Source organism: Cryptomeria japonica, chromosome 11 (genome assembly GCF_030272615.1).
Source record: "Cryptomeria japonica chromosome 11, Sugi_1.0, whole genome shotgun sequence".
Classification (NCBI taxonomy): domain Eukaryota; kingdom Viridiplantae; phylum Streptophyta; class Pinopsida; order Cupressales; family Cupressaceae; genus Cryptomeria; species Cryptomeria japonica.
Window position 1 is genome coordinate 556,283,523 of NC_081415.1, and position 7,232 is coordinate 556,290,754.

Consider the following 7,232-nt stretch of genomic DNA (forward strand, 5'->3'; position numbering starts at 1 on the left):
CCTCGAACTCATGCCAAAGCTTCAACTGATGTAATGAGTATTATAGCAACCGAGCATTGATTAGAAACAATTTAGCTATAGGCTTTGGAAATTAATTTATAATTGAATTCAAAAAACGGTTCCAATGGACCATAAAATGTCTCTAAGTGTTTTGCCTTTTTGCTATTTTGTGAAGATTAAACTTCATGCATCTTTGCATCTTGAAACAACGAGCATCATCAGATCATGCAAGACATGCACGTTCTTTACCCTACCTAAGTCATCGTCCTTTAAAAATGGGCCCCACCATCCTTTCATTGTTTCACGAAGAGTAAACTTCGTGCACCTTCACATTGTGAAACAACGCGCGACATCCGATCACCAACTAATTGATCGGCCTTTATCCTTCACTATGACTGCTTGTCTTTACAACCGACTGTAACCACCATCACTAATGGTTTTTTGCTTTTTTGTGAAGGGTAAACATCATGCACCTTCGCATTGTGAAACAACGCACGACGTCCAATCAACTTGAAGATACTTGGCTTTTAGCTTCTTTAGCTTTCAAAGTGGGCCCTCTATTCAAATCCACTCATCTGCAAACCTCCGGCAAATATCTCCATGTGGCTGTCACTTATTCACTCATGATATTTCCTAGTCTCCACATCTGAACCGCCACGTGTCTCACTGAACTATGAATTTCACCAACACTACCACTTTATCGAACAGACCAATCTGGAAATCCATTTGAAGCCACGTGTCCTATTGACAAATCACCTTCTGCTATAGTTGCACATCTAGCTATATTGCCACCTAATCCACCATGTAATAGCTACCTTCATTTTCACTATTTTGTGAAGGATAAAATTCATGCACCTTCGCATTGTGAAACAATGCGCAACGTCTGATCAACAACTAGGTGCTTGATCTTTAACTCGGGAGCCGCTTACCTGTTGAGCCCACCACCTTTTCATTGTTTCGCAAAAGATAACTCTTGTGCTACTTCGCATCGGAAAACAACGCCAACCACTAGATCATCAGGAAGCTGTGTGAGCTTTATAATGCCCGGTAGACAAATAAAAATGAAATAAAACTTAGGAAAAAGGGCATAAATCAAATAGAATGTTATATCCTGCCTAGGTAAAGACCTTAAAAGGGACCCCTTCTCTAATGATGGACCGACCCTTCCACTTAAGTGGAAAAAGGTAATGAGGAAATATGAACGTAGGGCTTACAAGACAAAAAAGGTGAATTTGCAAAACCCCTAAACCCTTAGAAAAATAACCCTCAGAGGGAGAATGAAATACTAAAACATTGCAGATTTTAGCGGATTTAAAGAAAAAAATCCCAACACTCAAAATACTGACAATAGTCTCCAAGAGTTGAAGGAAAAGTTCTAAAAGAACATGCCTATGACAACATTCTAAAAGAGAGACCAAAGTTTTTGTATTGAGATGTGTAATGTAGGGGGCAGTTTGAATCCTTGGGCTTGGCAATGGAGCAAGAAAATTTGACAGAAAATGCTTGCAATTAATACTCATCTTTAACCACTCCCATCATCGAAACTAAGTGCATAATTGAAATCTCCTAGATTCTGTCTCATTGCTTAGGTTAGGGTTAGCTTTTGAAATTTAGTTTAGAAAAATATTAATAATAGTTTTAATTGAATTATCTTTGGTATATTATTTCTTTTCATTCAGAAAACATGTTATAGCTATAAATATTATAAAATAAAAAATAATATATTCCAAATACATTAGAAAATTTTACAAATATTAAAAATTTAAATAATTTAAAAATTATTTTGCAATTAAAATGACGAGAAAATTTATTTAAATATTTTATTACAATATTAAAAATACCATTTTTTATAAATAATTTTTCATTCTATTATATTATTTATTGTAATTTAATAATAAAATATATTTAAATGTTATATTTAATCATATTATAAAAATTTTAAAATTTTTGAAATATTATTTTACAATAAAAATTGAATAGTATGTACTAAAATTAAATAATATGAACCATATTTTGAATGTAGTTAGGGTTAGGGTTCGAGTGAGGTTTAACTTAAAGTTATCATTAGAGTATGGTAAAAATAAGGTGCCCATTCTAAGATAGAACTTAGTTAGAGTTAGTATTAGGGCCCAATTAGGGTTAGACTTAGTGTTACATCAAAAATTAGTATAGAAAAGTATTACTAATAGTTTTCATTCTATTGTAACAAAATTTGACTATGGTATATTATTGTTTTAATTGAGAAAATATGTTGTATTTAAAAATATTATAAAATTAAAAAGAATTTAAAAAAAATAAATGATTTAAAAATTATTTTGTAATAAAAAATGATTAGAAAATGTATAAAATCATTTTATTACAATATGAAAATTACCATCTTTTATGGATTGAATTACTACCTTCAATATAATGTAAATAAATAGTAAATAAAATAATGAAAATTAAATGATATGCACCATCTTATGATTATAGTTAGGGTTAGGGTTAACATTAGCTTAATGTTAGGGTTAAGGGTTGGTTAAAATTAAAGTTTCAATTCTAAAATAAAATTTATTTCATGTTAATAATAGAGCTAAGTTAGGGTTAGAGTTAGTGTTAGGATTTAAGTATGATATTACCATTATATGATAAAGCTTGGAATTAGCATTCTAGTTGAATTAGGATTAGGGTTAGTATTAGGGTTCAGTTAGGATTGGACATGGTGTTCCTAAGATTTAAATTAAGGTTAGAGGTAGTGTTAGGGTTAGGATAAAATTAGTAGGAAGGACAAGGTTAGTATTATGGTATGTGTGTTATATTAGGGTTAGGATGTATAGAAGAATTAGTGACAACTAAGACCAAAGTAGGTAGTACAAAAATATAAGCTTCGAAAACATATATTTGAAACCTTTTGTTGGGGCCTAAATGCCATTAAAAAATTCCATTGGTTTGTCCATATTTTAGGTGGAGGCAAAGAGATGTGTTGGGCTCTATTTTAAATTTTGAATTTCAAATATTAAAAGTATCAAATTTGTGGTTGTGAAAATGAACAATGACTTTGAATTCCGTGATGGCCTTACTTTGCCTCTTCCATGCCATCATTTTTAGAGCTATCATAGAGGTCTTCTTGGTAGGGTTTTTTCAAAGACTAGCAATGCCCATCTATTTTAAAATGACACATATATCTAGCAATAGCTTTAGGGGTTAGATTTGATTTTCTAGGACTATACAAAAATTCTTTTATTGATATTTTTTATGAGAAGCATATCTCGATATGGACTTAACCACATTGCACCTCATTGAGATGCTCACACCTAACAATATAATACAATAAAGAAGTGAAATTAACTAAAAAAATATTATCATGATTATTAAATATGCTCAGATAAAGAGTTGTGTCCGCTACACAAATTAAACCATACATATATTTAGGGCAAGATGGGTGAATAGAGGAGATATATTTGTGTTAATAATAGGGCTAAGTTGGGATTTAAAGACATATTGTCTCTCTACTGATAATAGTTGGGATTAAAATCATATTTTCTCTCTAGAGACAATGCGTCTTTAGACCTCAACTATTGTCTCTTGAAAGGCAATATAATAAAATGTATTAAAAAAAAAAATTTAATTTTTAAAATAAATTGTGTGATTTTCAATCAAAATGTATTTACAAAATAAACAATTTCTTTTAAATATTTTTTTGTGTAGGTTTCAACCTTCAATGTTTCGAAATAGCAAGGGAAGATTCAATGTAATTATTTTCAATATTTAATTTCTTACAAAACATTGAACAAAATACCATAACAAAATTATTAACAATATATACAATAATAATTATATTAATTTTCAATGTTTTGTATATTACATAATGATGTGGTGTTTCTCCAGAGAATATTGGATATAATAAATAGGCAATGGTAGCAGAGTCTTCACAGCGAAAGGTTACCACAAGGTTAATCTTTACAGGAGAAGGTAGCGGTGTCTTCACAGAAACACATAGTTTCCTTATGGCCACAAGCCAAATCCTTCAATACTACTAACTCCATGAACAATGGACATGGGCATCCACATTTTTGACAAGTATAGATGAGCACAATAGAATCAAACTTCACATGACTAGATAGAGCCATTTTTAGCATCTTACAATCCATTTTTAGAAGCTTGCAATCTTGGAGGAGGCTTTGGCTCAGTATATAGTACATACACCTTACATGGCCCCATTTCACTTGGGCAAGGCAATGAAATTTTTTAACAGATCAATAAGACATGACCATCCTTAAAGACAGGGCCACTGTACATAGCCAACCGCTGAAGGCACTCCAAATTTATTGGCCATAAACCATAGCACACAGCCAACCGCTGAAGGCACTCCAAATTTACTGGCCATAAACCAGACATTTGGCCACCTAGTTTGAGAAATATCAGTTCTTTAAATTTGGGTGTCTTTTGGCTTGACCCTGATAAATTTATCTTGTTCCCCAAGGCCAGGCTTCTCATCAAGTTCATACACAGGTTCAGTATCGCCTCTGCTAAAATATCACATGTTTCATTAATATTAGTACTACACTTTACATTTCTACAAATGTACTGGTATATACAAATGGAAAGGCATACCTTATTGTCGCATAAAACATCGAGCTAGGATTGCATATTAGTTATTCTATTCGAGTCAGACATACTCAGACCTTTTGCTTGGAAAATATCAAGAACAATAACGTTGCCTTTTTCAGACGTCTTGAACAAAGCCGCCTCTTCCAGATGTGTGACCTCCTCAGCTCCAACAATATTTTCTGCTGCATGCATTTTGTGAGCACTATTTCTCAATGTTAAATGCTGGGAAGGCATCTTTCAATATTTGCTGCTGCATGCATTTTATCTTGCATTTGAACTCCTGAATAGTTGTAATTTGTGAGATCTAAGTCAGCAATAACAGCGGTGGCGAGGGTGGTCTTTCTTATGCCACCAAATCCATAAATAACTACAGCCAATGGAGACTTGTTTTTTGTTTCTATGTCTAGCAAATTCATTAATTGTTTCTTCTACTTTTGGATGCCAACTACTGATGAGCCCACAAGAGAATATTAAGCTAATAACAACACATGTAAATATAGTTGAAAATATTAAGCTAATTTATTGTTTGCAAGTACGCTGCTTATTTCCTGATGCAATAACCAGTCAATGATATATAATGTGCTTTCTTAAAAAAAATGATTTAGCATTATAAAGGCATGTTTTTTACACATTATTCCCCTGGCAAAAATTAATATCAAAAGCAATAGGCATTAGAGAAAATAATTAGATATTTCCAATTTTCTTACCTACTCTCAACAAAGTTATTTGTCGGCATCTCTTCAAATCTGCATACAGAGTAAAACAAATTTCAATACACAGACAAGAAAAATATTCCAAAGCCACAAGCACAGAAGTGCAAGCTAATTAGTTACTTTTAGTATAGAGTCTTTTTTGCAAAAAAATGAATAGGTAGAAAGCAGGACATCATGATATTAGATATGAAAGAACTAATTAAGGAACAAACGAATAAATTGAGTTAGTAACAAAATAAATGCTTACCCCATTTCTAGAAAGATTTCTCTGAATTGTTTTCGTACCTGACAAAAAACAACCCAGCACTCTAGTAAGAAAAAACCAAATTATTTAGAACAAGACGGTTACCTTAAGACTATGATTACCTAAACCACACCAAATCATGACCATTATATTCCTATTATGTCAAGGCTGGGAAAAGACATTACATACATCATTTTTCATTGATAAACCATAAAAGTAAAGATGATTTTTATTATTTATAAAAGAATAATATAATAATATTCCCAATTCAGATCACGAGCACAAGAATGGGACATGTATGCCTTCAAAGGGTGGAAGCAAAACAAAGAAGCCAAATTAAAATAATGAACCCAATATTAAACCGAGATGCTAAAAGTAATAGAATCCATGAGAAATTAACACAATCCACTTAACATGGGAAACATTATTACAACCCACTTAACAAAGGAAAAATAGCTGAAAAGATGTCCATAACTTCAAAAAAAATCCTGTTGAATTGGCAGTACTATTTTTCATAGTGAAGATAGTTGTTGATCTTCCTTCCCCATGTCCACTATGTACAATATTCCAGTTATGGGTGGGGGTTGTACGGTCACTAAATTTGTATGTCCTTGCTGCTAACACACTGAATAATTACCCTATGATAAACCTTTATTCCTTGACAATTGATGGTCATCATGCTGAAGACTCTTGATAACTCTTACACTACATGTTTATGAACTTCATGAATTTGATGAGTCCTTAAGAGAATTGTTAACATTGGCTAGAGCGAAATGGATGTCAGTTTAAATGGGCTGGTCTTGCATTTGAACTCCTGAATAGTTGTAATTTGTGAGATCTAAGTCAACAATAACAGCGGTGGCGAGGGTGGTCTTTCCTATGCCGCCAAATCCATAAATAACTACAGCCAATGGAGACTTGTTTTTTATTTCCATGTCTAGCAAATTCATTAATTGTTTCTTCTGCTTTTGGATGCCAACTGCTGATGAGCCCACAAGAGAATATTAAGCTAATAACAACACATGTAAATATAGTTGAAAATTTTGAAAAAAGACAAGGTTTGTATATATTTACCTGCATGATCTAGATAAGTAGACTTCCATGGAGAGAAAGCAATAGGCTGCTGATCTGTTGTATTTCTATTAGCGCTCGCAATGTAAGATCCTAATGAAGCTGATTTATTTTCAATTTTACAGTGCCCAAGCCTTCGTGGTTCACAAAACCCTTCAAAAACCTGCAGTACAGATCATTTCAGTTACAATAAGATAAATGATGATAAAAGTAATAAAATTCATACTAAATTCAGATATTTAATCATTGTAGATGTTTTACCAGAAAAGTGTTCTAGACTTTATTTGCAAAGCGCATATCATGGATCCTTCAACAATAAATATAATTGCCTAATTCAATATATTTTCTTCTTGTGGCATATCATACCTCATCCTTCTGATATACCCAACAAGCTTAAACATTTGTCTTAAGAGTTCAATGTATTCACTCCGATTTTTAGGGATCTCTTCAATCTAGTCTAGCAAGAAGGCTACAAGAGATAATCCTCCAACCATCCGGCATGCCTTCTCCATACTTTGCAATATTTGTGCTACAGCTTCTTTGTTACCTTCGTCTCCCTGTAAATACAACCACCTTTAACTCTGACTCCTCGTAAATAATTTCAACATACTAGT

The 7,232-nt window shown here is 32.5% G+C and overlaps 1 long non-coding RNA gene across 1 annotated transcript; it reads right to left on the reverse strand.

Moving 5' to 3' along the window:
- Window positions 1–4,860: 4,860 nt before the first annotated feature.
- Window positions 4,861–5,600, reverse strand: LOC131034496 (uncharacterized). The gene is made up of 3 exons (XR_009103805.1): window positions 5,551–5,600; window positions 5,298–5,336; window positions 4,861–5,035 (listed from the first exon to the last, which is right to left on the reverse strand). It is a non-coding gene; the product is annotated as an uncharacterized LOC131034496 (long non-coding RNA).
- Between the last annotated feature and the right edge of the window lie 1,632 nt (window positions 5,601–7,232).